Here is an 8,429-nt window from a genome sequence, read left to right as displayed (position 1 = left end):
AAACAATTTCGCAACCTGAAACAAGATTTAAATCAGCATTCTTTCTGTAACAGATTTCTCTCCTTTTGAGCACTGCTTTGATTTCCACAGTATTTCTCTTAAAGTTCGGCAGCAAGGTCTTGAGAAAACAGCAGCTCATTGCTTTTGAGACGAACTCTTATCTTTTTTATTAATTAATATCCCTGCCACTAAGTGGAAAATTTCCCCATCAGCCTCAGTGCCTGTTACAGCCTAGGAAGCAGGAGTAACACCCTGTCAGCTCCTAGGACAGCTCAGATTAAACAACTTCGCAATTAGAACATTTACGTATTACAGCCTTTTTTCCTCCTTCCTCATTTCAGGCAATTTCATCAATCAACTGGCTTCTCATGTTTTTTTCTGTTGCTCTCCAGCACTTCCACACTGCTTGGGCTCAGGATGTTTCTCCTTGCTCTGGTAAAGCACCATCCTTCACGCTCAGCATCCTGAACCACCTCCCCACGCCACCACCCCGGCCCCCAGCCTGGGAGTTGGGTGGGTTGACTCATCATTCTTTGCCCTTTCCAGTCTTTTCTTGTCTCTCTGCTGTAACGGTTTCATTTCAGCCCAAGGCCAACCAAAATTGCAAGCCTCAAACACTCTTTTCCATAAGATATTTTCAATTTTAGGAGTTCTTCGACAGCAAATCTTTCATATCCCTGTGGTGAGCTTTAAAGGGGTTGATAGATTTAGAGTGTAAATGAAGTGAGTTTACCTTGTGATACAAAGCTAAACAGAAACAACTAAAACAGCTAAGTAAAAATAAAAAAAACTGTTTCTGAGCTAAGTCCCATTTTAACGCCATATCCTCAGATCTAGTAAACGCATAAGGGTGTTTTCAGATAAGAAGAAATCAGCCAGCTATTGAGGGGAAGAGCGAAGGAAGCGTGTTTTGACTGGGCTGTCAAACGAACAAAGGAAGCCAAGTGGAGACACCGTGCTTGTAGCTTTGATCAGGCTTTGGTACTGGCGGTGCTGTTTGTAACAGCCCTGTTCCGCCCTAGAGGAGACAGCTCCGTGGGGAACCACTGTCAAATGGAAACTGCAGAGCGATCGGGGCAGAATCGCTTCTGATCTGCTCTGGGATGCACTCCACTGTCAGAAAAAGCTATGCTCCCACTTGCCTTTAACTCAAAGAGTTGAAATGCTCAGAGGCAGGGAGGAGCTTGAGGGAGACAGGCCATAATTACATTCTTCTTTCTCATATAATTAAGTGTGAACAAAGGAACAACCACCGTATGTATCGCCTGCACTGAGATCCTCCTGCAAAGGCACAGACAGAGCCCAACTTCACCAGCAATCCTCCCGTTTCATCGGCAAACCTGTGTTTGGCACGTTAAAGATTGCTCAGGGCGACAAGAGAAATAAACTCTACATCCACAAAATCTTAGGAAGGACCTGACTGAGCTCAGCCAGACAAGAGGCTTCATTAATAATTCAAAAATAATACTTTGAACACTAACCAGTCTTTTATGTTCCTCTGAGCCATAGTATAAACGTAGGCTGAATCTTTTCCAACAGGTTTGAGTTAGCTGTGACTCACAAAAACCACTCACTTTTAAAGGGGTGTAGAGAAAGAGAGGAAACAGGTTTTCTCTGCATATTGCCTCCAGTTTCTTGCTGAATGTAAATTAAATCTCAAGGAACTGACATTGTAGCCATGCATTTGAAAGGGACGCCTCCGCCTTCTACCAGCACAACCACAGATAATGTGGAGCGTCAGTGTGGGGACCAAGCGGCCTTGAGGTGACATCAGAATCCAGAATGGCTTGGGATGTGTTCTTGGCTGTCATTTTTGAGTTTTTCAGTGTGCTAGAGCAAAAAAACTGCTTTCCCCAAGGCAGTCTGAGCTTAAGTATAAGGTGAAATACGGTACATGAATCCCTGCAAGAGGAAGGAACATGTGGTGCCATGCTGGCGTCTGTGCCCTCAGTCCCCTTTGCAGATGTTTCTGGAGAGCACTGGCCAGCTGTGGCATGAACAAACCACTGACATGTCTGTTTGAAATGGTGCCAGGGGACAACACTGGCATAATAATTGCTGACAGACTCGACTGAGGACGGGTTGTAAAGGATGTCGATGGAGAAGATCAGAAATGTGTCTGGTGCAGGGGAGGAAAAGGAAGACTGAGAAGTTTATAGAAAAGCAGAGCAGTGGAAATGATGAGCCAGGAAAATGGCAGAGTTTATTCTGGACAAGAGTGAAACAAAATTGCATTCACAGAAGCCAGAGAAAGAGCTGGTGTGGTTGAGCCACAGAATAAAGGAGGAACTGGATGTGTGACTCATCTTGGAGAGGGTGAGGAAAGGTTGGATCTTTCCTAGATGTGAAAGGAAAATGTGACTCCCAAGGCTCCTGATGCAATTACCAGAGTCATTGAGAAAAACCAACAAGAGGTCAGGGAAAGCAGCATCCTTTCAAGGCTAAATGATGCAAAACTGCACATTCTGAAGAACATTTCTCACAGTTCAGGAATCCCGTGTAAACACAATTAACCATGGCTTTGAATGTGAGAAGAGAGACAGCTAATGTCTTGCAGAAAATGCACAAAGAATGGCTCAGAGAGAGTAAGGCCAACACCAGAAATAAAAGGATAAATCTAGTGGTAGGGCTACAGCTGTAAGAACGAGCAATGCAGACTTAAAATCAGATATATTAACATCATTGAGACATAGCACTGCAGCATGTGGTAATACCTGCGGAGGCGAAAAGTAAGGGTAGACTCCTCAAAGCTGGCTCTGCTCTTCTGCCAGGATCAGTGCAAGGCTTAAAAAAGTGCAAAGCACTGCTAGCACACAGAAACAGGACACACAGGCTTGTGTTCAAGAGATGCTATTTATTCAAGGACTAATTACAACGGGAAAGAGAATTCTTAATCCAACAGTGTAAAGAGAGAAAAAAATCCTGCAACAAGAATGGACAAATGACAAGGAAATTTCCTGTTGTCTTGTGCAAATTCTTCTGTCCTTTACCATCCTCCTGCTCCTCAAATTGCCCTTCAAGTGCTGTGGCTAACCGGTGTCCGTGCATCAAACTTTGAACCCCCTCATCTCACCAGCAGCTACACATATGGCTCTCGTGAAGCCGACAGAACACCTTTGGGGCTGATCTCCGTGAACACGGTTCTAGTAAAGAGTCTACGGGCTCTTGGAATCTCATCAGCATTTTCCCACAGGCTGGATCTAGTTGCCGGACCGCCGGCAGCCACGGGCGTGGCAAGCGCTGTGCCTTGCACTATTAACACAGGCATTTGCCTGTGTAAATTGATCTTTAATCCTCTGCCTACATGACGGTGTGTACTGTATGTGACATAGCATAATGAAGCGCTGGACTACCCTAAAATCAATGTTCAAGGTTCCCTCCCTTCTTAGATGTGTCATATACTAAGAGACAACTATTTCTGATGTTGCAATGTGTTTGCAGATCCTGATCACGCAAACCAAGAATGGTGGCCTTAGCACTTGCTCCCTTCAGCGAATCCCCTCCCGCTGACATTGTCTTTCCTGCCCTCTTATTTTAACCCGCTAACTGGCAAACTCCTCTCAGCCGTAACCTTGTCTCGCTATTCACGAAGAGCCACGTAGACCACGGCCACTCTCTCCTAATCCAGACCCAGGCGGGTCCTACACCCGCCAGCTCACCCACCTCTGTGCATTCACTTCGTCTGAAGGACAGGGCTGCCCTGCTTTTGGGGGGCAGCTGCTTTGAGACATTTGAGCTGCGATGTCGCCGAGGCAACCGGTCCCCCGGGGATGGGGGAGCGCTGTCATGGCAACGCGATGCTCTCAGCTCCAGCCGCTGCCTCTTTCCATTGACACCGTGGAGTGAGAATTTGGGGTTGCTCGAATCCTACCAGGGTGGCTGAAGGATGGTGGCAAGGACAGATACAAACCTGTGTTTGCACCTCACGCTTTAAAGTGGTTTCCTCTTAGAGGCTCTGGCTGCTGCAGCAGCAGCTTTGCCAGTGCCTGCACTGATGCACTGCTCTGAATGAAATTATTTATGTCGCATTCCTTTATTGCTCATGATCACATGTTTTGCTCTATAGTTAAATTATGAATAATCTGAGCAAGATACATTTTAATGATGCTTTCACTCCTATTCTGGATGTATTGATTCAGCAGGTTCTTTCAACACAGACTCTCTGATAGTTGGGCTAATGGAACGAATATTTTTAAGTAAAAGTGAGAGAAGAAAGGAAAAATAATTGACCATCTATAAAAACTGATGACAGCTACTTTTCCAGAAACTGTGGTGAATATTGTACCACCCTCATCTGACCTTCACAGAAAAAGGGCAAGGCTGTTCTAGCTCTTTTTCAACAGAAGTTTTCTATCGTTTCAAGGCAAAGATCTGTTATGTGCACATTAGTAGTTTCCACAAGCTAGCGGGGACAGGACCCTACTACATCTAAGCAAGACAGAGCTCTTCTAGACCTTACGAGATATTGAGGAATGGCTGCAAAGGGATGGATCACAAAGCATTGCCAAGAAACGATGGAGTCCATGAGTGCCTTGGAGCCACAGAGGCCATCATGGATCGAAGCTGTGCTCAGTGGGCATCCTTGGACCTATCCTACGCTTCTTCTGAGGCTGTAACACTTACAGAAATATTAGGGCAACAAATCCTGCTAAAGGTTTCATGACAGATTAATTTTAAATAATTGCCTTTGAAAACAGATTCTAACAATGGAAGTGCTCAAAATACGAACCTACAGGGAGTTTTCTGAGCAGGGGAGGACTTTTCCAGTCTAGGGCCAAGAATGGCGGGACCATTATTCTAGTGCAGTTCCTGTGTGTATTTCCCAATGCAAGCACGTAAGGCTGACTGCAGGAGCAGGAGGAAGTACTGCAAAGGTGTCGCCTATGAAGTAAAGGGTACACTAATGACATGATTAATTGCTTACTGCCATAATTCCAGATTTTGCAAAGCAAAACTCCAAATCTTTCCATAAAAGCTTGCGATTTCTAAAATATAAATAAATCAATATGAAAATAACACGTAAAAATATATAAAGTTCTTTGTTAAATAGATTTTAGTGATATAATGGAGTGTAATAAAGCGGTTTCCATCATTGAAAGGGACTCCTGCTTAATTAAAGAAAATTAGAATAATGCCTGACTACTGAGGTAGTCATAAAATCACGTCATGTGTTGGATATGTATGCCTGTATGCTCTGAGGAAAGAAATGAAGATTTAGAGTATTTTGCAGGTGTTCACAAGATAACTTAAAAAAGGATAGTGTTTGTGAACATCAAGGCATTGAAAGGGTTGCCAGAGGCATTCAGAGCACAGACATCTAGGGATGTCACTGCATATTTCAGTGTTAAGTGTGTTTTCACCATCAGTCTCACTTTCTGGCTGACCTGGTATTACCAATAAAAGGTCTTGATGACTATGCATGGAAAAAATTTAGAAATAAATAGTGTCAGCATGGCTGTGAGGAATCTAAAGATCTTTCTGTACGGACACTAGATGTCAATGGAGAGACACTTCAAACCAGCTGCAACAAAGGGCTGTTCTGCTGCATTCTCTAAACCCAAACTCTTCTGTTCCTCTTTTTAAACAGCTCTTTCCGGCCGATAGCCTTGGGAATTAAAGTCACAAAAAACCTCGGGAGAGGTACTGTGCATAGAACACCCATCCAATTACTTTCTGATATAGATATGATTTAGGTTGGAGTAGCAGGCAGGAAGCATTTTTCAGCCCTACAAACCAATTAGTTTTCTGCTGAGATTGACAATGAAGGCCCTAACCATGGTGACATGGCCTTATAATCTTCTCTCCTGGATGCTGAGACCACCTGTTTCCTTTAATGCAGACATCCAAGCTGCAGTCGTAAACTAAATACTTTAATAAAACTTAAGAACCTAGAATAAGATGGAAAAAATAGCCCAGAAATAAGAATCTTCACATCCCCATTATCGTCTCCTGAGATATATAATCCTCTGTCAACATTTTTGTGACGTATGCTAAAGCACAGCATGTGAAGAGTGACAGAAAAACGCAGTTCAAACTGCTTGCTGATTTTCTCTGAAAACTGCAAACTGCTTAAGTGAGCTGCATACTGAGCTGTGAGTTTAATTAAAACAAGCACTAACAGCTACAATAGAGCTTATTAAAGGGTTTTCAGAGAACAATATAAAATGTTGGGGATTTGGTGGATAAGGCTCATTTATTACTGTGGTAATTCACATTTAATACTGCAATTTTAGTCCTGGGAATTAGTTGACAAACTGTGCTGAGCTGGAAGGACTGGCAAGACGTACCTCTCACACAGCATCCGTCGTAGTATTGCCCCAGGCTCGTGTACGGCACTTCTGCACATGGAGTGGATCTGTGGGCACCGAAGGGCAGGGACATAAACTCTGGGAAGAGCGAGATGTGCTCACAGCTTGCTTCCTGCACCTGCCATAAAACGGGGCCAAGGAGCAAAGGTGCTGCGGCTCCCGGCTCAGCAAGGGGAGGGAGAGGGACAGGCTCCGTCTGGAAGGAGGCTGTGGGTGCCTGCCCAGGGGAGATAAATGAGGTGGGGCGAGGGGTAGAACATGGATTTGGGGTATTTACGGGTATGGAATAAACCTCAGAGGTGAACTTTTGGGAAGAGTAATGGTTATTTGACATGCAATGGTTATTTGACAAGAAGCTAGCGAAGATAGGTGCCAACGCGGTGTGAGAAATGGTCAGCAACATTCAGTGGACAAAGGTGGCAACAGAAGATGTGCAAGCACGAGCTGCAGCGCCAGTGACAGAGGGCTACGTGTCCCAGGTGCTCCAGGGGACGGGTGGTGGCAGGTCGGGACTGCGTTACGGAAATGCTGATAACCTGGACTGCGTCAGGTGGAAATGTGAGAAGGGAAGGGATGATGTGTAGGTACAGTAAAAGACAATCCCAGATCTGCAAGCCAAGGCTTCAGGAAGAAATGAATTTCAGAGCTCTTTGTGGGACCCACCCCTTAACTTCAACAACTTTTTGTTTGAACAAGTTCTGCTGGAAAACACAGATAGAAATTGATACTTGGGATTTGTATCAGTCTTTGAATAGTGCACAGGCAGGTTAATTTTCTCTCTTCTCATAAATCAAAATAATCTGAAAACCTTCTAATTCATCTAGTAGCAATGCCCGTGTCCTGTAGCCCCAACATTGCCACTCCAGCAGGTCGGGGCTGTCTGGTGAGCAACTGGCTACCAGGGGACATGCACAAACGGTTATTCCCACCAGCTCTCTCTTCCCAGAATTCACATTAACCTCACCAGAGCAGTTCTTTGTTTAATGTTTTCAGTGCTGGGGACAGAAACTGAAGTACAGCCAAAGTGGGCATGGTTTTCACTTTGTAATCAAGAGAATCAAATTATTAGCGAAGTTCTGATTTGAATATTCCCTGCTTACACACTGGAGTGCTGCTGCTTAGGGCTTCTCTGATGTGGAAAACAGAAACTTTACATCTGCTACATAGTGTTGCTCAGCATAAACAACACAGTCATCTCACATGTCTTAGGTTGCAGAGATTACTTTTATCTAGATTCATACATGTGCCATTTTACATCAGAAGTATGATACAACTGATATTCAGAGATAGTTCTTTTTACAGCTAGGAAATGGCTAGGACAAACGTTTTACAAAATCAGCTATTTTAAAACTGATGTTTTCTGCTACCTGAAAAATTGCAGTTGTTACCAATAGAATCAGTGTTCTCTGTGTTCATAAACTAAATTATGCCAATGAAAATCTGGACATTTATAGAGATGTTTCTCCTTACTGACAAAAGCAGCAAAGTATCTTCCCAGGAATTATCCTGAAATATTTTTGATGAACTAAAGATAGAGGCTGACACAAGTAATTATACATATTTATTCAAAAGGCTGATTTTTCTCTCCTTTGTACTAGTGATAGATGGTCCTGTATAATTCACTGAAACACACAGTACTCTAGCTACTCACTCAAAAAGCTAACAAAAAGAATATATACTGAAACTTGCTGACTGCTACAAGCAAATGAGCTCCTTACAGTACCAGAGCTTTGGTTTCTGCGGTTTAGTACATTCCTAAGAAGAAAACCAAACGAGGTAGGAGAAGCCATTCTACCTTGCGCACCGTGTTGAAGGATCTCTGCATCCTGGTCGCTAAGCCCAGGATCGCCCTGCCTTTTGTTAGCATTACTTCCCCTGCTGAAATGAAAACTCACAAGTTTTGTGTACGTTATGCAGAAAATTATAAGATGCATATGCACATTTACAGTAACAGGAGCAGGCAGTAGGTAGAAAACCAAAGTCTGGATGTTAAACATGGCAAATTTAAGATACAAAACTCAGCGTATGTTTTTTACAAAAAGGGTGGTCAGCCACTGGACAAACAGACTGAGAGAAGTGGGAATTTTTTCATATTTTTATATCTAAAATGAAGACTGGATA

This window comes from Apaloderma vittatum, unplaced genomic scaffold, assembly GCF_000703405.1.
Source record: "Apaloderma vittatum isolate BGI_N311 unplaced genomic scaffold, ASM70340v1 scaffold12767, whole genome shotgun sequence".
In the NCBI taxonomy this organism is placed as follows: Eukaryota; Metazoa; Chordata; class Aves; order Trogoniformes; family Trogonidae; genus Apaloderma; species Apaloderma vittatum.
The sequence above is the reverse complement of the archived record's forward strand: the minus strand, read 5'-3'. Positions refer to the sequence as shown.